The 27,615-nt window shown below is 44.5% G+C and overlaps 1 protein-coding gene across 1 annotated transcript in view; it reads right to left on the reverse strand.

Annotated features, from left to right (window-relative positions):
- Positions 1-27,615, reverse strand: part of SLC26A6 (solute carrier family 26 member 6) — a 276,916-nt gene that overhangs the window by 150,282 nt on the left and 99,019 nt on the right. The window lies entirely within an intron of this gene.

A 27,615-nucleotide genomic window follows, 5' to 3' on the forward strand; every position in this document is an offset into this window, starting at 1 on the left:
CCATGAGCAATATGTGTGTAGAATTAGAGATTTTCTGTGCCATTAATGGTTGCAGTGCCTGGAGAACATACCTTTTGCTCTGCTATAGAAATATTGGTGTGTGTATCTGACACTGTTCTGAATCTCTCAAAGCATTTGTAAAGGTGAGTTATGATTCATTTAGATAGAGAGTTTAGATTCAGAAGCACATTGATTTTCTTTGCTTTTGGTTTGTGTGATGCTTTTAAAAAATACATGGTTTCTATATTTGCAAAATAGAGGATTTTTATTTTGTGAAATAGTGATGTTTCAGTAGTGAAGTTAAATGGTTGTACATAGGACTTGCACTCAGTATCTAAAATGTTATTTTAAAAATTAATTTTAGGGTAAATCAATGGGTTTCAGTCGTGAAAATGAATGCTTGTACATAGGACCTGTGTTCTGTTTCTAAAATGGTAACTGAAAAACGATTTTAGTGCAAATCAATGGGTTTCAGTAGTGAAAATGAATGCTTGTATATAGGATCTGTGCTCTGTTTCTAAAATGTTAATTGAAAAGGGTTTTTAGTGCAAAATAATGGTTTTTACTTGTGAAAATGAATGCCAGTAAATAGGATCTGTGCTCTGTTCATAAAATATTAAATAAAAAACGGTTTTAGGGCAAATTAATGGCTTTCAGTAGTGAAAATGAATGCTTGTACATAGGACCTGTGTTCTGTTCCTAAAATGGTAATTGAAAAACATTTTTAAGAAGGAATAAATAGTGTGTGCTTAATTACATAAAAATATGTGAATCTTTTACAAACATGTTATGTTATCTGTTTTACCTCAGATTAGGAAGCAGATTGAGTTTCTTTGCTGTTGGTTTGCTTAATTTTTTGGGTAATGCTTGGTAGGAATGTAAATGTATTTTGTAAAATAGTGACTTTTCAGTACTGAAATGGAATGATTGTACTTAGGACTTGCACTGTGTTTCTAAAATGTTATTGAAAAATCGATTTTGGGGCAAATTAATAGCTTTTACATTTTTGAGAAAAAATAAATAATGTGTGCATGATTAAGTAAAATAATTTGAAGCTTTCATAATCATGTCACCTGTGTTACCTCACATTAGGAAGCACACTGAGAGCTTTATTTATGAAAACAGTGATGCATCACTTTTCACTGTGCATTCCTTGTGACACCAATGATGCATTACATTTAATGTATGACGCATCATGTTTCTAGGACTTACAGATAAGTCAGTATTTGTGATGTATCTGTAAGCGCAAAAGTGACGAATTGCTGGAGTGTGTCACAAAAATGACACAACTCCAGCAATGCATACTTTCACATGAGGAAAGCCCCATGTGAAAGCGTTTGCCTCAGTCTTATGCCTGCTGTTAGGCAGGTGCAAGATTTTGACATATATATGTCCTAAAAGTGACGCAGTGAAATCTCATAGATTTCACTGCGTCACTATTACGAGGCTTTTTGTGGGGGAATGCCCCTTCTGTGTACATTACAGCTGATAGAGGTATAATGTGGCACAGAGTTTTAAAAAGTGATGCATCTACCTACATGCGTCACTTTTTAAATATGGCGCAACAAGGCACATGTTTTATGCCGCCGATGCGTCACAAAAAGTGACGCATCAGCAGTGGAAAACTGATGCAGGGTTTTATAAATGAGGTTCATCTTTTTTTTGCACACTTCTCCAGTTTAGTCCTGTCCACTGCACTGTTGGACACAAGCCTCACCTTTTGTGCTCCCCTGGACAGGCTTCATTACATCTGCACTCCTGCTTAGGCCTCATAATCTTTTTTTAGAATAACATTTGAAAAACAGAGAAAAGGTTATATGTATAAGTTTTTTATTACACTACTGAAACATTTTTCGGGCAAATTAATGTCTTTTACATTTTTGAGAAAGAATAAATAGTGTGTGAATGATTCCATAAACAAATTTGACCTTTTCACAATCATGTCACCTGTGTTACCTCAGATTAGGAAGTAGATTGTGCAGATGAGATGAGGAATATCCAGAGGGACAGAGGAGGTGAGGTCTGTGTTCAAGACTGTAGTGGGAGAGAGGCTTTTCAGGGAGAGCATAGGTGGTGAGACCTGTGTCTAAGAGTATAGTGGACTAGGTTTCATGAAGCCTATTCCCCACTGTACTCTTAGACACAGGTCTCAAATTATTTGCACCCGTGGACAGATCTCTCTTCTACTACACTCTTCAATAGAGGGCATACCTCTTGTGCACCCCTAGACAATCCTTACCTCATCTGCAACCCTGAATAGACTTCAACTAACTGGCATGCTTAGACAAGCCTGAGCTTATTTACACCCTGGACATGCGGTAGGATTGTTTGCAAGAGAGAGGAAATGTATTTTGTAAAATAGTGAGTTTTCAGTACTGAAATGGAATGCTTGTACTCCAGCAATGCATCCTTTCACATGGGGAAAGCTCCATGTGAAAGCGTTTGCCTCAGTCTTATGTCTGCTGTGAGGCAGATGCAAGATTTTGGCGTAACAGTGTTGTACAAGTGACGCAGTGAAATCTCATTGATTTCAGTGCGCCAGTATTATGAGGCTTTCTGTGGAGAAATGACCCCTCTGTGTACATTACCCCTGACAGAGGTATAATGTGGCGCAGAGGTTTAAAAAAGGATGCATCTACCTACATGCGTGACTTTTTAAATATGGCGCAACAAGGCACATGTTTTATGTCGCTGATGCGTCACAAAAAGTGACGCATCAGCAGTGGAAAACTGATGCAGGGCTTTATAAATGAGGTTCATCTTTCTTTACACACTACTCCAGTTTAGTCCTGTCCACTGCACTCTTGGATACAAGACTCACTTTTTGTGCTCCCCTGGACAGGCTTTATTACATCTGCACTCCTGCTTAGGCTTCGTAATCTTTTTTAAGAATAACATTTGAAAAACAGAGAAAAGGTCATATGTATAAGCTTTTCATTACACTACTGAAACATCTTTGGGCCAAATTAATGTCTTTCACATTTTTGAGAAAGAATAAATAGTGTGTGATTGATTAGATAAAAAAATTTGACCTTTTCACAATCATGTCACCTGTGTTACCTCAGATTAGGAAGTAGATTGTGCAGATGAGGTGAGGAATGTCTAGAGGGACAGAGGAGGTGAGGCCTGTGTTCAAGACTGTAGTGGTAGAGAGGCTTTTCTTGGAGAGCGTAGGTGGTGAGATCTGTGTCTAAAAGTGCAGTGGACTAGGCTTCATGAAGCCTATCTCCCACTGCACTCTTAGACACAGGTCTCAAGTTCTTTGCACCCGTGGACAGATCTCTCTTCTACTGTACTCTTCAATAGAGGCCATATTTCTTGTGCACCCCTAGACAATCCTTACTTCATCTGCAACCCTGAATAAACTTCAACTAATTGGCATGTTTAGACAAGTCTCAGTTTATTTACACCCTTGGACATGCGGTAGGATTGTTTGCAAGAGAGAGGAAATGTATTTTGTAAAATAGTGAGTTTTCAGTACTGAAATGGAATGCTTGTAGTCCAGCAATGCATCCTTTGACATGGGGAAAGCTCCATGTGAAAGCATTTTCCTCAGTCTTATGTCTGCTGTGAGGCAGGTGCAAGATTTTGACGTAACAGTGTCCTAAAAGTGACGCAGTGAAATCTTATTGATTTCACTGCGTCACTATTACGAGGCTTTCTGCGGAGAAATTACCCCTATGTGTACATTACACCTGATAAAGGTATAATGTGGCGCAGAGGTTTAAAAAGTGACGCATCTACCTACATGCGTCACTTTTTAAATATGGCGCAACAGGGCATATGTTTTATGCCGCCGATGCGTCACAAAAAGTGATGCATCAGCAGTGGAAAACTGATGCAGGGCTTTATAAATGAGGTTCATCTTTTTTTTGTACACTACTCCAGTTTAGTCCTGTCCACTGCAATCTTGGACACAGGCCTCACCTTTTGAGCTCCCCTGTACAGGCTTCATTACATCTGCATTCCTGCTTAGGCCTCATAATCTTTTTTTAGAATAAGATTTGAAAAACAGAGAAAAGGTCATATGTATAAGCTTTTCATTACACTACTGAAATATTTTTGGGCCAAATTAATGTCTTTCACATTTTTGAGAAAGAATAAATAGTGTGTGAATGATTAGATGAAAAAATTTGACCTTTTCACAATCATGTCACCTGTGTTACCTCAGATTAGGAAGTAGATTGTGCAGATGAGGTGAGGAATGTTCAGAGGGACAGAGGAGCTGAGGCCTGTGTTCAAGACTGTAGTGGGAGAGAGGGTTTTCTTGGAGAGCCTGGGTGATGAGACCTATGTCTAAGAGTGCAGTGGACTAGGCTTCATGAAGCCTATCAATCAATCAATCAATCAATCATAACACTTGTATAGCGCGCTACTCACCCGTGAGGGTCTCAAGGCGCTTGGGGGAAGGGGTCCCCTATTGCTCGAACAGCCAGGTCTTGAGTTGTCTCCTGAAGGCGAGATGGTCCTGGGTCAGTCGAAGGTGGATGGGGAGGGAGTTCCATGTCTTGGCTGCCAGGTAGGAGAAGGATCTGCCTCCGGCGGTGGCTCTTCGGATGCGTGGTACGGCGGCGAGGGCGAGGCTAGTAGATCGTAGCTGGCGGGTGGGCGTGTAGAAGGTCAGTCGGTCGTTGAGGTACTTGGGGCCCAGGTCGTGGAGAGACATGTGTGCGTGGGTGAGGAGCCTGAACGTGATCCTCTTGTTGACGGGGAGCCAGTGCAGATCCCTCAGGTGGCCGGAGATGTGGCTGCGTCGGGAGATGTCCAGGATGAGTCGGGCGGAGGCGTTCTGGATGCGTTGGAGTCTCCTCTGTAGCTTGTCTGTGGTTCCGGCGTAGAGGGTGTTTCCGTAGTCCAGTCGGCTGGTGACGAGTGCCTGGGTGACCGTCTTCCTGGTTTCAATCGGGATCCATCGGAAGATCTTGCGGAGCATGCGTAGGGTGTTGAAGCACGATGAGGAGACTGCGTTGACTTGTCTGGTCATCGAGAGGGAAGAGTCCAGGATGAAGCCCAGGTTGCGTGCGTGGTCTGTTGGCTTGGGAGCGGTGCCCAGGGCGGGAGGCCACCAGGAGTCGTCCCAGGCGGAGGGCGATGGTCCCAGGATGAGGACTTCCGTCTTGTCTGAGTTCAGTTTCAGGCGAAGTAGGAAGTAGATTGTGCAGATGAGGTGAGGAATGTCCAGAGGGACAGAGGAGCTGAGGCCTGTGTTCAAGACTGTAGTGGGAGAGAGGGTTTTCTTAGAGAGCCTAGGTGGTGAGACCTGTGTCTAAGAGTGCAGTGGACTAGGCTTCATGAAGCCTATCCCCCACTGCACTCTTAGACACAGGTCTCAAATTATATGCACCCGTGGACAGATCTCTCTTATACTACACTCTTCAATAGAGGCCATACCTCTTGTGCACCGGTAGACAATCCTTACCTCATCTGCAACTCTGAATAGACTTCAACTAATTGGCATGCTTAGATAGGCCTCAGCTTATTTACACCCTTGGACATGCGTCACCTCATCTGTACCTACTTACTATCAATTATACTCAATACATTGAGGTCTGTTCAGAGGACAGAGATGAGGTAAGGCTTGTCCAAGGGTGAGAGGAGGTTAGTCCTCTCCACTGTAGTCATGGACACTGAATGCTTGTACATAGGACCTGCACCGTGTGTCTAAAATGTTATTTAAAAAACGATTTTAGTGAAAAACAATGACTTTTAGTTTTTTGAGAAGGAATAAATAGTGTCTGCATGATTAAATACATATATGTCATCCTTTCATAAAATGTCATCTGTGTTACCTTAGATTAGGAAGTAGATTGTGTAGATGAGGTGAGGCCTGTTCAGAGGGACAGACGAGGTGAGGCCTGTGTTCAAGACTGTAGTGGGAGAGAGGCCTTTCCTGGAGAACATAAGTGGTGAAGCCTGTGTGTAAGAGTCCAGTGGACTAGACTTCATGAAGCTTATCTCCTACTGCATTCGTAGACACAGGTCTCACTTTCTTTGTACTTGTGGACATACCTCTCTTCCACTACACTCTTCAATGCATGTCTCACTTCTTCTGCACCCCTGGAGAATCCTCACTTGATCTGTAACCCTGAATAGATTGTTTGCTTTTTGTCATTGCTTTATTGTTTGATAGTAGTGGTCTATAATGTGCTATTTTTTTCTTTAACACAGATTGAAAACAAGATTTCAAGAGTGAGGAACGATGCCCTCAAGGCAAAGAACAAAAAAAATGTACGGTTTAAAACAAAAACAGCATTGGAATTACAGCAGTCCTCCACAACAAAGACTTCAAAAAACAGGAAATAAGCTCCTGGTAAGATAACCAAATCTTTTTTACGGAACGTATGTAGAACAAAAATAAATGCTGGACAGCATGTAGAAAAAGAGAAGGAGAGAGTAATTTTGAAAAGGTTGGAGAGGCCCTCAAAAAATGATAACACTGGAGCAGGAGAGAATAATATGTATAGGAATAGAAGGCAGAATCAGTTTAGAGACATTCGTAAACGAATGTTTCGCAATAGGGTGGTTTTAAATTTGTTAAAAAACATTAGGAAAGGCAAACAGAGAGCTGCTTTTTATAAGAAAAAGAAAAATGTAGAGAAGATTGTTGATCAGGCTTTTAAAGTTAAGAAAAAAATATTTATTTTAATAATCAATAGAATTAGGACACTTAACAAGACAATTGATGTTTTTAAATCAAACAGTAGATGGAAAAGAGTAATTAATCGGACTAAATTTTGTAAAGTTTTTTCAGGAGAATGGATGCACAGTTCAAGTTGTGAGCCATTTTTTACCGAGGAGAGTTACTTTCAGGAGAATGATTTAGTGCATGCAGTTGACACCAGTGGTCGAGCATATGAGGTGAAAGACGGTTGTCCGATTGAAAAAGAGAAACTTGTGCCTAGAGAACCAGAAGAGGTGTTAACTGATGAAGTTTTAGGGAGACGTACTAAGGGTCCAGTGTACACTTGGAAGTGTAGTCGTATTTGTAGTGTGCGACAGGAATCAATTGATTTGTTTTGTAATTTCTTACGTACATATAGTAAGAAAAGTCTGAAGCAGAAAATAAAGTTGTTGCAAGATTTAGATCCTTGCAGAGTGAGAGAAAAGATAGGTTTGCAAGGCCATTCACTGGCTTGTCTTTCTAGAAAAGTCTGTCAAAGTGTTTTTCATCATTTTAGGATGTTAGCAGTGCATCATACCAAAGTGAGGAAATTAGTGAGAATGTTGTTGTTACGGGGGCGGGATGAATAGGCAACAAGTGAATCTTAGTCTTCTTATGTTTTATTTTATGAAACAATAAATCCAAACTCTTTTTTCCCCTTGTTACAGTTCCACGTGGTGACCGGCTTCTCGCGGTTCTTCTAATGCAGGACTCTGTGGATTCTGTCCGACGGCCTCTCTCGAGTATCCGTCGAGGAAGTGTCTCGTCCGGTTCCGTCTTGTTGCTCGAGCCAAACAGAAGGAGAATACAGAGTATGAGTCGGATGTCCACGTTATATACTATGTTAAGGGAAAGGGTGTGAGGATATAACAACCCGTGCCACACCTCTTAGTAATAATGCCGAAGTGAGGGGTCAGTGCTCAGGGTAGGGACACAATACCAGGGATGTGGGAATACGCGGGTTATTCGGAGAACACTCCCTTATAACTGACCCAGCCCCTGATCTTGCCTCGTACCTGTGTGAGCCATACACCTCCCACGGGTGTATGGCTGGGCGATTCGCGGGGTCGTTGGCCTCCTGGCTTCTCCTTTTTTACGTCCACCTCTCTGCCCGTCGTCTCCGTCTTTTCGAACTCTGCAAAACTCTTCTCTGGGTCCCCTTCTCTCTCTTCTCCGCTCCGCTCTCCAACTCGCTCCCTCCGGGTGAAAAAACACACTGTCGATTCGTCCTTCTCGGTATATGACGTCTCTACGTCTTGACGTGACTCCTCCCACTCTTGGCTCCAGTCCGAATTAAAGGGCCATTGACCTGTCTCCTTCTCATGTAGTTCAAAATCGCTGTTGAAGTTCTGTGGGGAGTATAAGGAATGAGAGGTGGTACCTGACGTCTGGTTATGCGAACTCTGTATATCCCCCTGCTTTTGTGACAGTCCCAGGCCATTACATACCTCCCCCTCAGGACACTCACGATCGGTGAGTGGGTGACGAGACAAAAAGTCAGCGCCCACATTATCAGTGCCTTTTCGGTGATGAATAGAAAAGACGTAAGGCTGCAGGGACAGGAACCAGCGTAGGACTCTAGCATTATTAGCCTGGTTGCGAGCCATCCACAGTAGCGGAGCATGATCAGTAAAGAGGTCAAACCGACGTCCCTCGAGATAGTAAGCCAGTTTGTCAATAGCCCATTTTATTGCGAGGCATTCCTTCTCAATCGTAGCATATTTTAGCTCACGAGGGAACAACTTCCTGCTGACATATAGTATTGGATGGTCGTGACCGTCGCTACCTACTTGAGATAGTACCGCCCCAATACCATAATCAGAAGCATCAGTATGCAAGGAAAAAGGGCGAGAAAAGTCTGGGGAAGAGAGTACTGGAGTAGATGTTATAACAGACTTCAATATTCTAAAGGCTTCCTGCATTTGTACGGAAGGTCGTACCGGCGTGGATGATTTCCCCGTGTCTCTCAGCGCATCCGTAAGGGGGGCAGCTATGTCTGCAAATTGCGGAATAAACCGCCGGTAATAACCGACAAGACCCAAGAAAGACCTCAGTTCCTTTCTAGTCGAGGGAAAAGGAGTGTCGGCAATTGCACGAACTTTCTCAATCTGTGGTTCAATTAACCCGTGTCCCAGAACATAGCCAAGATATTTGACCTTTTGAAAGGCCATCTTACATTTCTTAGCGTTAACAGTGAGCCCCGCATTCTGGAGGGCCCTCAGCACTTTGCTCAGGTGACCGAGATGAGTCTGCCAATCCGGACTATAGATCACAATGTCGTCCAGATATGCCGACGTGAAATCGGACAATCCAGCCAGAACAGTGTTCATTAGGCGTTGGAACGTAGCCGGCGCCCCATGAAGTACAAATGGGAGCACCGTGAATTCAAAATGTCCTTCAAGTTTCGAAAAGGCAGTTTTTTGGCATCCTCGGGCCTTAGGGGAACCTGCCAATAGCCCTTGGTCAAATCCAGGGTAGTGATGTATTTCGAGCTGCCCAGTTTTTCAATTAACTCGTCCACTCTGGGGATAGGGTAGGCGTCAAAGAGTGAAATGTCATTCAAAGCTCGAAAGTCCATACAAAACCTCCTACTGCCGTCAGGCTTAGGGACCATGACTATGGGGCTAGACCAATCACTTTTCGAAGGTCGTATAACGCCAAGGCGAAGCATCTCGGCAACCTCATTTTTAATCGCTGCTCTCCTAGCCTCAGGGACTCGGTATGGTCTAATCCTAACCTTCTTGTCAGGGGGGTCACAATACAATGTTCAGCTAGGGCGGTATGCCCCGGTCGATTGGAAAAGACACCCCCATACCGTTCCAGAGTACATTTCAGTTCCGTTTGTTGGCCTGCCGTCAGTTCTTCATTATGGACAAGCAGTTCACATGTAGACTCATTGGGCCGGGAGGTATCAGTCCAATTGACTTGGGAGGGTGGGGGACCTAACCATTTTTTCAAAAGGTTGATGTGGTAGGACTATTGTTTGTTGCGATTGACTTGCAATTTATAACTAGTGCGACCAATCACCTCGACTACTTTATATGGACCCGTCCACTCAGCTTTAAATTTGTGAGAAGAGGAAGGTAGGAGAACCAAGGCCCAGTCATTGATCTGGAGCTGTCTCCATTTTTTCCCCGGTCATATGCAACTTTTTGTTTATGCTGGCTAGTCTCAAGGTGGGCATAGGCCAGATCCCTCAATTTACCAATTTTAGATTTTAGACCCTTAGCATAGTCAAGTGTCGCAGATGTTTCCTCCGAGGTTTCATTAACCCATGCGTCCCTAGTCATTTCTAAAAGGGAGCGGGGTTGACGCCCAAATAACAGCTCAAATGGCGATACCCCCATGCTGGACTGTCTCTGAGCTCTTATAGCGTATAATGCTAGTGGCAACATCTTGTCCCAATCAGCCCCGCTAACTTGCATCATTTTGCGGAGGGTGGCTTTCAGGGTGCGGTTGTAACGTTCCACCAGTCCGTCCGTCTGAGGGTGGTAAACCGAGGTACGGATCTGGTGGATGTCCAACGTGTGGCATATCTCATTCATTAGTTTGGAAATGAACGGAGTGCCCTGGTCCGTCAAAATCTCTTTGGGGAATCCGACCTGACTAAACAGTTCCACCATCTTATCACCAACTTGTTTAGAATTTGCTGCCGACAAGGGAAACGCCTCAGGGAATCTCGTGGCATAGTCGACCACGACCAAAATGTGTTGAAAGCCTTTCCGAGATTTAGGCAATGGTCCAATAAGGTCCATGCCGACTCGTTCGAACGGCTTCCCAATGATTGGCAATGGCTGAAGAGGGACAGCCGGGGGTCTGATCATATTCAACCGTTGGCATATCTCGCACTTCCTACAATAAGTTTCAGCATCCTTATATATCCCTGGCCCAAAAAAAATTCTGAGGATATTTTGAGTGATTTTTTCGGCGCCGGCATGGCCGGCAACCAGATGGCTATGCCCCAAAAAAAGGACCTGTTCCCTAAGAGATACGGGCACCAGGAGTTGAGGGGAGTCTCCCTGTTTTCCTATTCTATACAGTAGCCCTTCTTGAATTGAGAACCCGGGATAAGTATTAGAATCTTTGGGTCTTTGGTGGGCCTGTTCCCACGCATTGAAAAGAGTGGTGTCACTTATTTGTGCAAATTTAAAACTCTTATCGAGAACCCAGGAGTCATGTGAAAGAACCGCGTGTATCGGTTCGCCGTGTATTTCAGTAGACCCAAACCCCTTAGAGCCACGATCTGTATCGTCTAATTTATTCAATTCGTGTAGTGTAGTGGAAGCTATACTCTCACATATCAATTGTGCCACTCTGTCTCCTTTACGGACAAGAAACGTCTCTGTCCCGAAGTTAAACAGGAGAATAATTATATTGCCCCTGTAATCCTCGTCAATAACACCTGCCCCCACGTCTATGAAGTACTTAGCGGCTAGTCCGGAACGGGGAGCGATCCTGCCATAGCAGCCTGGTGGTACTGCGATTTGGAGGTCTGTTTTGATTAATGCTTTCTCTTTGGCCGGTATTTCATACTCATACGCGCTATACAAATCGTATCCAGCTGCTTTGGCCGAACCCTTGGTGGGGGACGTTGCATGTCTTGATAATTTTACAAAGTTAAGACTGACCTTCCGTGGGTATACACATGGTTCTCTGCCTTCCTCATCTGCAGGTTTTTTTTCGTTTAGCTTCTCCTTGTGATCAGTTTCTAGAGTTTTTTTAAACATGTTCAAGAAGCCGGGATTATCAGTCCCAATGATTATATCCTCAGGCAACTTGGACATCACTCCCACCCTCACAGTGTGGGAAGTCCCTGCTGTAGGTTCTATAGCAATGTTGGCTATAGGGTATAGTTTGACATCACCGTGAACACACTTAATATTAACAGTACCCCGTGGAATGTATTGCTTTGAGGTCACATATTGAGATTGTATAACCGACTGGCGATAGCCGGAGTCTAATAAGGCCAGCAGTGAGTGCCCATTAACTTTCACACTTACTCGGAATGATCCGCCAAGTTCCGCCGAGTAGAGAACAGTTTTGGGGAGGTACCGGACCTCCATAGGTTCCTCATCCAGTCTCTTTTTTGGACACAAACGAGCAATGTGTCCCCAATGTCCACAATCAAAACATTGTGGCCCGGATTGTCCAGTGTTATCTGTTCGCCATGTACGAGGCCGCGCAGGTTCTTTTCCTTTAGAAAAAGTTCTTTCAGGTCGTATAAGCATTTTTTTATCTCTCTCAAAATCAAACGGGGAATTTTTCGGTTGGGCTCTAGAAAATGAAGAGGCCATCTCTACTGCTTGGGCGGTGGTTAAACTATGATGTTGCCTAAGCCACTTTTGGGTAGCATAGGGGAGTGCCTCAAGAAACTGCTCTAAATATATTCGGTCGAATATTTCTTCTTTACTGCTAGTAGAGGGTGTAAGCCGCTTATCGCGGCCATTTTTAACCTTACGAACAAGGTTTTGGGGTTTTCTCCAACGGTGCCTCTCTCCTTGCGAAACCAGAGACGGTAGGCTTCCGGATCTAGTCCCAAATGGTCTAGTATAATTCTTTTTATTTCAGCATATGTAGTATCTCCGTTGGGATTTGCCACCTGATAAGCGGCCTGAGCCTCCCCTCCCAATAGTGGTGCTAAAAAGAACGGCCATTTAGTTACTGGCCAGCCACAGGCTCTGGCTGCCCTTTCAAAGTTTAACAAAAAAGCATACGGATCTTCTCCAGACCTATATTTTTGTAGAGACACGGCTGGTGTTCCATAAGACATGTTTCTTTCGGCTGGTCCTCCCCTAGCAACGGGGTCAACCCATGGTTGTTCAGTTTTTTCTTCAAAGGCCTTCTTTATTACTTCTCTATCTGCCTGGGCGGATACCAAATGTTGTTCTATTACCCATTCGAGTCTTTCCTGACCTTTTACAAGTTGTTCTACTACAGTTTCCATCTTTTCTCCAGAGATGGTGCCTATGCCCGCATTCTCCACCACTGTTACGGGGGCGGGATGAATAGGCAACAAGTGAATCTTAGTCTTCTTATGTTTTATTTTATGAAACAATAAATCCGAACTCTTTTTTCCCCTTGTTACAGTTCCACGTGGTGACTGGCTTCTTGCGGTTCTTCTAATGCAGGACTCTGTGGATTCTGTCCGACGGCCTCTCTCGGGTATCTGTCGAGGAAGTGTCTCGTCCGGTTCCGTCTTGTTGCTCGAGCCAAACAGAAGGAGAATACAGAGTATGAGTCGGATGTCCACGTTATATACTACGTTAAGGGAAAGGGTGTGAGGATATAACAACCCGTGCCACACCTCTTAGTAATAATGCCGAAGTGAGGGGTCAGTGCTCAGGGTAGGGACACAATTCCAGGGATGTGGGAATACGCGGGTTATTCGGAGAACACTCCCTTATAACTGACCCAGCCCCTGATCTTGTCTCGTACCTGTGTGAGCCATACACCTTCCGCGGGTGTATGGCTGGGCGATTCGCGGGGTCGTTGGCCTCCTGGCTTCTCCTTTTTTACGTCCACCTCTCTGCCCGTCGTCTCCGTCTTTTCGAACTCTGCAAAACTCTTCTCTGGGTCCCCTTCTCTCTCTTCTCCGCTCCGCTCTCCAACTCGCTCCCTCCGGGTGAAAAAACACACTGTCGATTCGTCCTTCTCGGTATATGACGTCTCTACGTCTTGACGTGACTCCTCCCACTCTTGGCTCCAGTCCGAATTAAAGGGCCATTGACCTGTCTCCTTCTCATGTAGTTCAAAATCGCTGTTGAAGTTCTGTGGGGAGTATAAGGAATGAGAGGTGGTACCTGATGTCTGGTTATGCGAACTCTGTATATCCCCCTGCTTTTGTGACAGTCCCAGGCCATTACATACCTCCCCCTCAGGACACTCACGATCGGTGAGTGGGTGACGAGACAAAAAGTCAGCGCCCACATTATCAGTGCCTTTTCGGTGATGAATAGAAAAGACGTAAGGCTGCAGGGACAGGAACCAGCGTAGGACTCTAGCATTATTAGCCTGGTTGCGAGCCATCCACAGTAGCGGAGCATGATCAGTAAAGAGGTCAAACCGACGTCCCTCGAGATAGTAAGCCAGTTTGTCAATAGCCCATTTTATTGCGAGGCATTCCTTCTCAATCGTAGCATATTTTAGCTCACGAGGGAACAACTTCCTGCTGACATATAGTATTGGATGGTCGTGACCGTCGCTACCTACTTGAGATAGTACCGCCCCAATACCATAATCAGAAGCATCAGTATGCAAGGAAAAAGGGCGAGAAAAGTCTGGGGAAGAGAGTACTGGAGTAGATGTTATAACAGACTTCAATATTCTAAAGGCTTCCTGCATTTGTACGGAAGGTCGTACCGGCGTGGATGATTTCCCCGTGTCTCTCAGCGCATCCGTAAGGGGGGCAGCTATGTCTGCAAATTGCGGAATAAACCGCCGGTAATAACCGACAAGACCCAAGAAAGACCTCAGTTCCTTTCTAGTCGAGGGAAAAGGAGTGTCGGCAATTGCACGAACTTTCTCAATCTGTGGTTCAATTAACCCGTGTCCCAGAACATAGCCAAGATATTTGACCTTTTGAAAGGCCATCTTACATTTCTTAGCGTTAACAGTGAGCCCCGCATTCTGGAGGGCCCTCAGCACTTTGCTCAGGTGACCGAGATGAGTCTGCCAATCCGGACTATAGATCACAATGTCGTCCAGATATGCCGACGTGAAATCGGACAATCCAGCCAGAACAGTGTTCATTAGGCGTTGGAACGTAGCCGGCGCCCCATGAAGTACAAATGGGAGCACCGTGAATTCAAAATGTCCTTCAAGTGTCGAAAAGGCAGTTTTTTGGCATCCTCGGGCCTTAGGGGAACCTGCCAATAGCCCTTGGTCAAATCCAGGGTAGTGATGTATTTCGAGCTGCCCAGTTTTTCAATTAACTCGTCCACTCTGGGGATAGGGTAGGCGTCAAAGAGTGAAATGTCATTCAAAGCTCGAAAGTCCATACAAAACCTCCTACTGCCGTCAGGCTTAGGGACCATGACTATGGGGCTAGACCAATCACTTTTCGAAGGTCGTATAACGCCAAGGCGAAGCATCTCGGCAACCTCATTTTTAATCGCTGCTCTCCTAGCCTCAGGGACTCGGTATGGTCTAATCCTAACCTTCTTGTCAGGGGGGTCACAATACAATGTTCAGCTAGGGCGGTATGCCCCGGTCGATTGGAAAAGACACCCCCATACCGTTCCAGAGTACATTTCAGTTCCGTTTGTTGGCCTGCCGTCAGTTCTTCATTATGGACAAGCAGTTCACATGTAGACTCATTGGGCCGGGAGGTATCAGTCCAATTGACTTGGGAGGGTGGGGGACCTAACCATTTTTTCAAAAGGTTGATGTGGTAGGACTATTGTTTGTTGCGATTGACTTGCAATTTATAACTAGTGCGACCAATCACCTCGACTACTTTATATGGACCCGTCCACTCAGCTTTAAATTTGTGAGAAGAGGAAGGTAGGAGAACCAAGGCCCAGTCATTGATCTGGAGCTGTCTCCATTTTTTCCCCGGTCATATGCAACTTTTTGTTTATGCTGGCTAGTCTCAAGGTGGGCATAGGCCAGATCCCTCAATTTACCAATTTTAGATTTTAGACCCTTAGCATAGTCAAGTGTCGCAGATGTTTCCTCCGAGGTTTCATTAACCCATGCGTCCCTAGTCATTTCTAAAAGGGAGCGGGGTTGACGCCCAAATAACAGCTCAAATGGCGATACCCCCATGCTGGACTGTCTCTGAGCTCTTATAGCGTATAATGCTAGTGGCAACATCTTGTCCCAATCAGCCCCGCTAACTTGCATCATTTTGCGGAGGGTGGCTTTCAGGGTGCGGTTGTAACGTTCCACCAGTCCGTCCGTCTGAGGGTGGTAAACCGAGGTACGGATCTGGTGGATGTCCAACGTGTGGCATATCTCATTCATTAGTTTGGAAATGAACGGAGTGCCCTGGTCCGTCAAAATCTCTTTGGGGAATCCGACCTGACTAAACAGTTCCACCATCTTATCACCAACTTGTTTAGAATTTGCTGCCGACAAGGGAAACGCCTCAGGGAATCTCGTGGCATAGTCGACCACGACCAAAATGTGTTGAAAGCCTTTCCGAGATTTAGGCAATGGTCCAATAAGGTCCATGCCGACTCGTTCGAACGGCTTCCCAATGATTGGCAATGGCTGAAGAGGGACAGCCGGGGGTCTGATCATATTCAACCGTTGGCATATCTCGCACTTCCTACAATAAGTTTCAGCATCCTTATATATCCCTGGCCCAAAAAAAATTCTGAGGATATTTTGAGTGATTTTTTCGGCGCCGGCATGGCCGGCAACCAGATGGCTATGCCCCAAAAAAAGGACCTGTTCCCTAAGAGATACGGGCACCAGGAGTTGAGGGGAGTCTCCCTGTTTTCCTATTCTATACAGTAGCCCTTCTTGAATTGAGAACCCGGGATAAGTATTAGAATCTTTGGGTCTTTGGTGGGCCTGTTCCCACGCATTGAAAAGAGTGGTGTCACTTATTTGTGCAAATTTAAAACTCTTATCGAGAACCCAGGAGTCATGTGAAAGAACCGCGTGTATCGGTTCGCCGTGTATTTCAGTAGACCCAAACCCCTTAGAGCCACGATCTGTATCGTCTAATTTATTCAATTCGTGTAGTGTAGTGGAAGCTATACTCTCACATATCAATTGTGCCACTCTGTCTCCTTTACGGACAAGAAACGTCTCTGTCCCGAAGTTAAACAGGAGAATAATTATATTGCCCCTGTAATCCTCGTCAATAACACCTGCCCCCACGTCTATGAAGTACTTAGCGGCTAGTCCGGAACGGGGAGCGATCCTGCCATAGCAGCCTGGTGGTACTGCGATTTGGAGGTCTGTTTTGATTAATGCTTTCTCTTTGGCCGGTATTTCATACTCATACACGCTATACAAATCGTATCCAGCTGCTTTGGCCGAACCCTTGGTGGGGGACGTTGCATGTCTTGATAATTTTACAAAGTTAAGACTGACCTTCCGTGGGTATACACATGGTTCTCTGCCTTCCTCATCTGCAGGTTTTTTTCCGTTTAGCTTCTCCTTGTGATCAGTTTCTAGAGTTTTTTTAAACATGTTCAAGAAGCCGGGATTATCAGTCCCAATGATTATATCCTCAGGCAACTTGGACATCACTCCCACCCTCACAGTGTGGGAAGTCCCTGCTGTAGGTTCTATAGCAATGTTGGCTATAGGGTATAGTTTGACATCACCGTGAACACACTTAATATTAACAGTACCCCGTGGAATGTATTGCTTTGAGGTCACATATTGAGATTGTATAACCGACTGGCGATAGCCGGAGTCTAATAAGGCCAGCAGTGAGTGCCCATTAACTTTCACACTTACTCGGAATGATCCGCCAAGTTCCGCCGAGTAGAGAACAGTTTTGGGGAGGTACCGGACCTCCATAGGTTCCTCATCCAGTCTCTTTTTTGGACACAAACGAGCAATGTGTCCCCAATGTCCACAATCAAAACATTGTGGCCCGGATTGTCCAGTGTTATCTGTTCGCCATGTACGAGGCCGCGCAGGTTCTTTTCCTTTAGAAAAAGTTCTTTCAGGTCGTATAAGCATTTTTTTATCTCTCTCAAAATCAAACGGGGAATTTTTCGGTTGGGCTCTAGAAAATGAAGAGGCCATCTCTACTGCTTGGGCGGTGGTTAAACTATGATGTTGCCTAAGCCACTTTTGGGTAGCATAGGGGAGTGCCTCAAGAAACTGCTCTAAATATATTCGGTCGAATATTTCTTCTTTACTGCTAGTAGAGGGTGTAAGCCGCTTATCGCGGCCATTTTTAACCTTACGAACAAGGTTTTGGGGTTTTCTCCAACGGTGCCTCTCTCCTTGCGAAACCGGAGACGGTAGGCTTCCGGATCTAGTCCCAAATGGTCTAGTATAATTCTTTTTATTTCAGCATATGTAGTATCTCCGTTGGGATTTGCCACCTGATAAGCGGCCTGAGCCTCCCCTCCCAATAGTGGTGCTAAAAAGAACGGCCATTTAGTTACTGGCCAGCCACAGGCTCTGGCTGCCCTTTCAAAGTTTAACAAAAAAGCATACGGATCTTCTCCAGACCTATATTTTTGTAGAGACACGGCTGGTGTTCCATGCGACATGTTTCTTTCGGCTGGTCCTCCCCTAGCAACGGGGTCAACCCATGGTTGTTCGGTTTTTTCTTCAAATGCCTTCTTTATTACTTCTCTATCTGCCTGGGCGGATACCAAATGTTGTTCTATTACCCATTCGAGTCTTTCCTGACCTTTTACAAGTTGTTCTACTACAGTTTCCATCTTTTCTCCAGAGATGGTGCCTATGCCCGCATTCTCCACCACTGTTACGGGGGCGGGATGAATAGGCAACAAGTGAATCTTAGTCTTCTTATGTTTTATTTTATGAAACAATAAATCCGAACTCTTTTTTCCCCTTGTTACAGTTCCACGTGGTGACTGGCTTCTTGCGGTTCTTCTAATGCAGGACTCTGTGGATTCTGTCCGACGGCCTCTCTCGGGTATCTGTCGAGGAAGTGTCTCGTCCGGTTCCGTCTTGTTGCTCGAGCCAAACAGAAGGAGAATACAGAGTATGTGTCGGATGTCCACGTTATATACTACGTTAAGGGAAAGGGTGTGAGGATATAACAACCCGTGCCACACCTCTTAGTAATAATGCCGAAGTGAGGGGTCAGTGCTCAGGGTAGGGACACAATTCCAGGGATGTGGGAATACGCGGGTTATTCGGAGAACACTCCCTTATAACTGACCCAGCCCCTGATCTTGTCTCGTACCTGTGTGAGCCATACACCTTCCGCGGGTGTATGGCTGGGCGATTCGCGGGGTCGTTGGCCTCCTGGCTTCTCCTTTTTTACGTCCACCTCTCTGCCCGTCGTCTCCGTCTTTTCGAACTCTGCAAAACTCTTCTCTGGGTCCCCTTCTCTCTCTTCTCCGCTCCGCTCTCCAACTCGCTCCCTCCGGGTGAAAAAACACACTGTCGATTCGTCCTTCTCGGTATATGATGTCTCTACGTCTTGACGTGACTCCTCCCACTCTTGGCTCCAGTCCGAATTAAAGGGCCATTGACCTGTCTCCTTCTCATGTAGTTCAAAATCGCTGTTGAAGTTCTGTGGGGAGTATAAGAAATGAGAGGTGGTACCTGACTTCTGGTTATGCGAACTCTGTATATCCCCCTGCTTTTGTGACAGTCCCAGGCCGTTACAGTTGTATTATGCAAATGTCCAGCACTTAAGCTTAAACAATTGAACTGAATTAGATGTGAAGAAGATTTGTGAAGAAATTGAGATTTCTTATTTTGGTGAAAAAGAGGACAGTGTAGAAATTGACACAGAAATTCAAGGTATTGTGGAAGATAATGTACAGATTTCAAGTACAGAAAAGTTTGACCAGGTAGTTACCAGGTTTAAGGTGAAATCAAGTGAAAGGCCAAATTTTACTTGTGTGTGTTGTCGACGAACTCATTATAAGCATCAAACTAGATTAGTTGATTTATACGTAAAAAGTGAAAAGATAAATAATTATGAGTGGAAGGATTTTGCTACTTATTTGTGGGTGGAGAATTGTTTTGATTTGAGTTCTGATCAGCGTATTTGTAAATATTGTTATGATAAATTAAATCAAAACAGAATGCCTGCTAGAGCTGTTCATAATAATCTGGAGTTGATAGACATTCCTCCTGAATTGATGGATTTAAATACATATGAGTCTATTTTGATACAATGTGTCCATCCTTTTCAGGCTATTGTTCGCATGGAGCCTAAGATAGGGAAATTGCCTCCTTCAGATTTACAGAGAGGATTAAAGGGAAGAGTTGTTTATTTGCCTCTAGATTTCAATATCTAATTATTGATACCATTGGTGTAGAGAAAGTGGAAGAGGAACCTCTGGTTATTCTAGTTAATGGGGTTCTGACAAAGAGTAAGAAAATCTGGCAAGATTTAGTGGATGTTAGGAAAGTCAAAAAGGCAACGTTGTATTTGGTTAAAAACAATGAGTACTACAAACATGTGTGTGTTGAGGCAGAAGAAACAGCTGCAGATGAAGACAGTGATTGTTCAGCTGGCCAAATTAAAAAAGTTGATGTATCAAGAAGTGAAGAAATATATGAACATTATACTGTTCATCCTTTGCATTCCAAAGAAGTGATGGTGAATGCAATTGACTTGTTTCAAATGAAAGCAGCAAAAGGAAGTCCCATTAGTGTATGGGAAGAAAGTTTGGAAGCTCGTTGTTTTCCACATTTATTTCCAACAGGTCGAGGTGGACGATATGACGATCGACCACTACAAATTCCTGCATCTGAATACCGAACGTTAAGATTATATGCTGAAGATCCAAGGTTTCGTCAATGCATTCCATATTTGTTTCATCTACTGTATGAAAGTGACTTGTCTGGGCTTTCTTATGCAGTAAACCATATACTGAAAAGTGGAGCACATTTGCAAAATGTTTCGGCGAGGGACTTTATGGAGAAAGTGAATCTGAAAGATAATATTTTGGAATCCCATTTAATCAATCTCATGGCTTGTCAGCGTGGTACAAACGAGTATTGGTTCCGTCGTCATGGGGAATTGAAATGTATGCTGAGAAACTTAGGAACTCCTACATGGTTCCTCAATCTTAGCTGTGCCGAGTATGCATGGGACGACTTACTTCAATTTCTACGAGAGGCAAATGCAAATATTCAAAATATAGAATTCAAAACTACTGGAGAACTGTGTTCTTTGGATCCAGTGAATGTATGCAGATATTTCAATCATAGATTTGAAGCTATGATGTCTTTTATTACCAACAAAAAAAATCCTCCCCTTGGAGAGGTTTTGGATTTCTTTTGGAGAAAGGAGTATCAAGCGAGAGGTGCTCCTCATATACATATGTTGTTGTGGATTAAAGATGCACCCAAATTTGGAACAGATTCGGATGAGAGAGTGATGAGCTTCATTGAAGAGTATTCAACATGTGCTGTTCCGAAAACTGCAGAGGAAAACAGTTTAAGGCAACAAGTTTTACGCTTTCAATCCCATTGTTGTGGAAAGTACTGTCGTCGAAAATTCAGGAACAAGGACAAGTTCTACACAAAATGTCGTTTTGGCATTCCACGACCAGTGATTTCTAAAGGAAGAGTAAATAATTTGATGTCTTCTCTGCGACATACTGTGATTAGGAAGTCACCCAAAAATACATACAATTTAAAAAGAAACGAAGACTCCAAGTACATCAACGACTACAACCCAGTGATTTTGTCCATGTGGAATGCTAACATGGATATTCAATTCGTTGCTGACAACTCTATTGCTGTGGCTCGATATGTGACGTCTTACATCACAAAAAAAGAAAATACAGAACTGAAGGAAATGTGGGAGGACATTTCACATGAAAAGAGTTTAAGCAAGAAATTATATAGTTACAGTCTGAAGATGTTGTCGCATCGAGAAATTGGAGCATATGAATGTTCTGATCGATTGTCATCAGCAAGTCTTTATGCCAAATCTAGAACCATCATTTGGATAAGTCTAGGTCTTGCTGCAACACGAAACCGAGTTTTGAAATCAGTACAAGAGATAGAGTATTTGGCAGAGAAAGAACCAGAAAGCACAGATATTTTGAAGACAAACATGTTGGATACATACTATCCAAACAGAAGTCCTCACCTTGAGAACGCTTGTCTCTATGAAGTTCTGCAAATATATATTTATAAGAGGAACATCAGAGAAGATATCAATAATGGAATATATGCTGTCATTGGATGTGAAGGATGTCTAGTGAAACAGAAAAAAGGTCATTTGATTAATCATCGAAAATTGAGTTGTGAAAATCCAGATAAAATAGAATTTTACTATTTGGCTCTTTTGCAACTCTTTAAACCATGGCGTGAAGAAGAGGAACTACTTGGAGATTTTCTCTGTTATGAAGACTCTTTTAATGCAACCAAGGATACCATAGAATGTCCTGTTTTTCCAAATTATCTGCAAATGTTGAATGAAGAAATAGAGCAAGAAGCAACAATTGCTGCAGAGATTGCGAGAGACAGTTCTCAAGGCAGTCAGAGTTCTGCTTCATTGAGTCAGGATCCACTAGGAGGACCAATTATCCAAAATGAAGCTGCCACTGCCATGGATGAGGTGGAGAGAGCTATGGAGCAAGCTCAAGAGGATATAATTAATTTAGAAGATTTGGTGAAACAATTAAACCTTGAGCAGAAACAGATATATGATGAAGTCACAGAACAGGTTGAACATGGATTCAGTCATGAGAAGAAACAGTGCTCATGTACATCATTTAAGCCTGTCCGACTGTACGTGAGTGGAGAAGCGGGAACTGGAAAAAGTTTTCTGATTAAAACAATTGCAATTTATCTGCAGAAAAGGACTGAATCACCGCTGTCTTGTGTTATTACCGCTCCAACTGGGTTGGGAGCACATAATATTAAAGGGATTACTTTACATCGTTTACTGATGCTGCCAGTAGAGCATGATAACAAATTGCAATACCACAAGCTATCTGGAGATGCGTGCTGTGAAGTTTCGAGAATCCTGAAGAAAATGAAACTTCTTATCATTGATGAAGTAAGCATGGTCTCAAATGTAATGCTTGCTTTTGTGCATTTGAGAATGCAAGAAATTCTTAGAACAGACTATGATGTCTTATTTGGAGGAAAACACATTATTGTTTTTGGAGATCTACTGCAGTTGACTCCAGTGAAAGGTCAACCAGTGTTTAAAATGGTCACGCATGAAGACACCAGGAAGTGCCTAGGAAGCATTGGAAACGTTAATATATGGTTAAATTTCAAATATGCAGAACTACTCCAAAATATGCGGCAGGCAAAGGATGAAGATTATAAAAATATTCTACAAGATGTAAGAATCGGAAAAAAAAAGTCAGCATGGGAAAGAAGCTTTACATAGACGATTAATTTCTAATTTGTACCCAAATGAAAACATTCTTCCAGAGAATATTTTTAAGAAAATTAACGAGAAGAAATCTGCCATATGTTTGATGCCTACTCTGAAAGAATGTTCCATGTTCAACAACAAAATGTTGAAGTTAGAAAATGAAGAGATAGTGAAACTGGAAGCTATAGATAAAATAGAGCATATGGGAGCAACAATTATTTTGTCAGAAAATTTGAAATCAAAATTGGATTCATTAGAGAAGACTATATCTAAAACTGCTGGTTTTGAAAAGACTCTGAATGTGTGTTTAAATTGTCGTATCATTTTGAGAAGGAATTTAAATGTTGAAAGAGGTCTGGTAAATGGAGCAATGGGTCATGTGTTGTTGGTTTTGTGAATTACAAAAATAGAGATGGAATTGAAATTTTAAAAATTAAATTTGATGGCATTGACGAAATAGAACAAATTTGCCGTTGTTTAGCTAGATTTTTGCTTGTGAAAGACTTATATGTTCGCCAAAAACAGTTTCCTGTTTGTTTGGCATATGCAGTGACAATTCATAAATCTCAAGGTTTAAGTGTAGATAGTGCTTTGGTGAACATTGGAAGTTCTGTGTTTAAAGAGGGTATGGCATATGTGGCATTATCACGAGTCAGAACTTTATCAGGATTGTACTTGATTGAGTGTGATGAAACAAAGATTTCTGCTGATCTAGATTGTGTTAAAGAATAGAATAGGTTAAGAAGAGAGTATGCTCCACATTTGCCTCAATATCCTCTGTTTGAAAAACGTGTGGTAGGCCGAAAAAGAAGAAATGAGATTAATTGCAGTGAGGTACTAGCAAAAAAGCAAAAAGTAGATAAAAGTGTAATTGTAAAAAGAAAGAAAAAGGATTCTGTTGAAGATGTTGTTGGATTTCAGTTTGAAAACAGTTCTGGTGTCAACTGCTATGCTAATGTAGTAGTTAATGTTGTTTTTTTTCTTCAAAATTTACAAAAACAGATTGTTGAAAATCGGGATCAAACATTGTGCTGTTTATTGAATTCTGTGTTAGAGAAATGTAGCAGTGATAGAGCAAAAATAGAAAGTGTTTCAGAAAGTAGAAATCTTCTGTTCTGGTCAAAATCAATTTTCACAGATAATTCAGCAGGATTGTCAGGAATTTTTAATGTATATGTTTGATGTATTGCAAGATGAAGGAGTAGATATAAAAAATCTTTTTAACCTTTCTTATCAATGGCAACATGACTGTGATAACTGTACTTCATCAAGTACTACTAGAATAGACACTGAAAGATTTATATATTTGACTTTACCAGACTGCAAATCAGTGTCTTTCAATAATCTAGTTAAAGCAGCTGATCACAATATGGTGTGTACCCAATGTAAGTCTGCAATGCTGTCCACATTATTTCTACAAAGTTACGGTCACTATGTCATTTTAATGTTCCAACGATGTAGACCTGATGGAACGAAATTGACAACTTCTATTAAAAATTTTGTGGCTTCCCAGTTATCCATTTGTATTGTATTGCATTGTATTGTAAGGGGTGCTTGTAGAGCGCACTGACACCATGGGTTTCCTGGCGCTGGTAGGAAGTGGGAGGGACAGAGGGACTAACCAGATTGGGGGAGGAGCCAAGTTTTTAAAGATTTACGGAAGAGAGTCAAAGAATTAGAAGTTCTGAGAGGGAAAGGAAAGGAGTTCCAAAGCTTGGGGGCCAGGTATGCAAATCTCCGGCCTCCAGATCTACAGAGCTTGTAAGAGGGGACAGTCAAAAGATGAAGATGAGAGGATCTCAAGTCGCGAGATGGGCAGTAAGATCTAATGAGAGATTTCACAAAGGCGGGGCAGGGCCCAGCTAACGCCTTGAAGATGAGGCAGCCGATCTTGAAGGCCGCCCTGGAGGCGACAGGGAGCCAGTGAAGTTTGGCAAGGAGGGGCCTGGCAGATTGCCACTTCGGGATCCCTAAGGCCAGTCTCGCCGCTTGATTTTGGACCACTTGCACTCTAGCCACCGATGTTTTAGACAGGCCATGATAGATCGCGTTGGAAAAATCTAAGCGGGAGAGGACGAGGGCCATGATGACCTGCAGGAGGGCATCAGGTGTAAGGAGGTATGCCACTTTCCTGATCCTGCGCAGTTGGTAGATACAGGATGAGACCACCGTCCCCACCTGCGGCCCAAGGGATAGACCGGAGTCAATTGTGACCCCCAAACTCTTCACCGAGGCCACAGGAGTGGGAGAAGGACCAAGTTCCGCCGGCCAAAATTGTGGCCCCCAGAAGGTGGCGCTCCTACCAGGAAGGAGGAGCTCCGTCTTCCCGGGGTTCAACTTTAGCTGGTTGTGGCCCATCCACTGGAGAATGTGGGACATGACTGCCTGAAAGTTGGGGATAGCAGAAGGGGAGTTGAGAGAAAAGATGAGTTGCAGGTCGTCCGCGTAATTAAACACGGTGACATCCCACTGCCTCAAAGAAAAAAGAAGGGGGCGAAGATAAAGATTGAAGAGAAGAGGGGATAAAGAAGAGCCCTGGGGGACCCCGCAAGGCGAGTGCTCCCCAGGAGCCCTGAAAGTGCCCAGACTGAGGGTCTGAGACCTGCCGGTCAGAAAAGATTTGACCCAGGCCAAAGCCAGGCCCTGGATGCCAGCCTGCTCGACACGGTGGAGGAGGATGTTATGATCCACCGTGTCGAAGGCGGCTGACAGATCTAATAATACCAAGGCTTGGGGGGTACCTTTGTCGACACCGTCTCTCAGGGCATCCAGCACGGCCAAGATCACTGTCTCCGTAGAGTGGCCGGGTCTGAAGCCGGCCTGGTTAGCCTCGAGAAAGTTGGAACTCTCGATAAACTGTGAGAGACAGGTAGTGACGTGGGCTTCCAGGATTTTAGAAAAGAAAGGTAGGAGGGAGATAGGTCGGTAGTTCGCCGGGACGGCGGGATCAGCCCCTGGCTTCTTCAAAAGGGGCACCAGCACGGCCTCCTTGAAGGAGCCAGGCACCGTACCGGAAGAAAGAGATGAGTTTAGCAGAGAGAGGATGCAGTCGGGTAGAGAACGGCAGATGTCCCGGAGTATGGACGGGGGACAGCAATCATTTGGCGATCCAGACTTAATGCGGGTGGCAAGAGTGGTCAGAGAGGTAGGATCTAAAAGAGGGAAATGTGTAAGTGAAGAAGTGTTATGAGGGGGGGAAACAGAACCAGCGCCAGTAGAAGTAATTGGAATTGTGTCCTTAATCAATACATTTTTTTCAATAAAAAAAGTGCTAAGATTGTTGCAGGTTTCCTGAGTGGGGGCCTGCGTTGGGAGCGTCCTGGGATCAGAGGTGAATTCATTAAGAACTTTGAAAATTTCTTTAGACTGGCAGGGGGCAGATAAAATTTTTCCTGAAGCTTAGGCTTTTTTTGCTGCGAGGATGGCGAGTTTGTACCTGTTGCGGGCGGCTACATAGGCATCTCTGCTTAAAGGACAATAATCTCTCCTCCACTTGCGCTCAAGTTGACGAAGTTCTAGGTGGAGGGTTTTAAGATGGGGGGTAAACCATTTGTGGGAGTTACTGTGCCGAGATCGGGGGAATTTAGTAAGGGGAGCAAAGATGTCACTGGCTGTCGTAAGCCAGTCTGTCACCAGCCCATAAAGCTCGTCGGTGCCGGCGTCATTGAGTAACAATGGACGAGTTTGGGACAGGTGAGCCATCAATTTAGGGGAGTCGACCGCCTTCCACTTACGGGCAGTGCCACCCTCCCGCGGGGGGACCCTGAACTGGCCAACCGCCGAAATTGTGGTGTCGATCAGAAAGTGATCCGACCACACACAAGGTGTTATTAATGGGCGAGAGGACTTGACCCCATGGGACCAAATATGATCGAGGATGTGGCCACCCTTGTCGGTGGCAGACCTGACTAGCTGAATGAAATTCAGGCTCGAAAGACCTTCGAACAGTTCGGAAGCATGCGGGCCGGCATCCTCGTGCTGGAACCAGTAATTAAAGTCACCAATGATGACAATACGGGGGGAGGAGGTAGCGATGTTGGTCAGCTGATCGATGAAAGATGAAGGGAAAGACGGCATAGAGTGAGGGGGACGGTAGAGTACCATGAGAGTGACTACACCTACCCCAGTGCCAAGGCTCAGGACCAGGGTGTCCACTTCCGGTAGAGTCATGGTCGTGGAGGCAATGATCTTGAAATCCTTGCGTATTACCGCCGCCACCCCTCCCCCGGTGCGGCCCCCTGATCGGTTGGAGTTTAACAAAAAGTAGTCTGGGGGTAGTGCAGCCAAGATGTCGGGGAGTGAGTCGTCAGTGAGCCAGGTCTCTGATACCAGTAGGACGTCGGGACTTTCCGTCATGAGTAAGTGCAAAATGTCAGCTTGGTGCTTGACTAAGGAGCGGGTGTTTAGATATAAAACCCGAATTTGTGACTCGGTAGAAGCCGGAGTGATAGGTGCTGGTGTCGACACAAGATGGGGGGATGATGTGCCTGAAATGCCGAGTGATAAGATGCGAGTCCAGGTATCGGGGGAAAGAGGACTGGCAGAGGCATGTAGGCACTTCAGAGCAGAAGGAGAATAGTATATAGGAGAGGCAGCATCCCTAGCCCCTGGGCCCGTCCGACCGCGGACGGGCGCAGACGGGCTGGACTTGGGCGCGACTTCGGCGCGCTGACGGCGTGCCCGCTGCGCCCGTCCGCTGCGCTCCCTGTAGAAGGGCGCCATTTTATGGGCTGAGGTCGTGAGGGGCCGAGCACTGCACCGCTCGCCTGCTCAGTGTCCTCACCCAATATGGCGGCCAAACAGCGCGACCCGGCGGGATGTAATCTCCTGCGAGGGCGGCTGTCCAGGATGATGAGAAGCGGCAACCTGCACAACAAAAGGGGGTTAGTTGTACACCACAAACAATTTAAAAATTGGTTTTTTAAAAGAGAATTAAATGTGCGCACAGAGCGCTGAGAACAGCGCGAGCAGCGCGAAT

Source organism: Lissotriton helveticus, chromosome 9, assembly GCF_964261635.1.
Source record: "Lissotriton helveticus chromosome 9, aLisHel1.1, whole genome shotgun sequence".
NCBI lineage: Eukaryota > Metazoa > Chordata > Amphibia > Caudata > Salamandridae > Lissotriton > Lissotriton helveticus.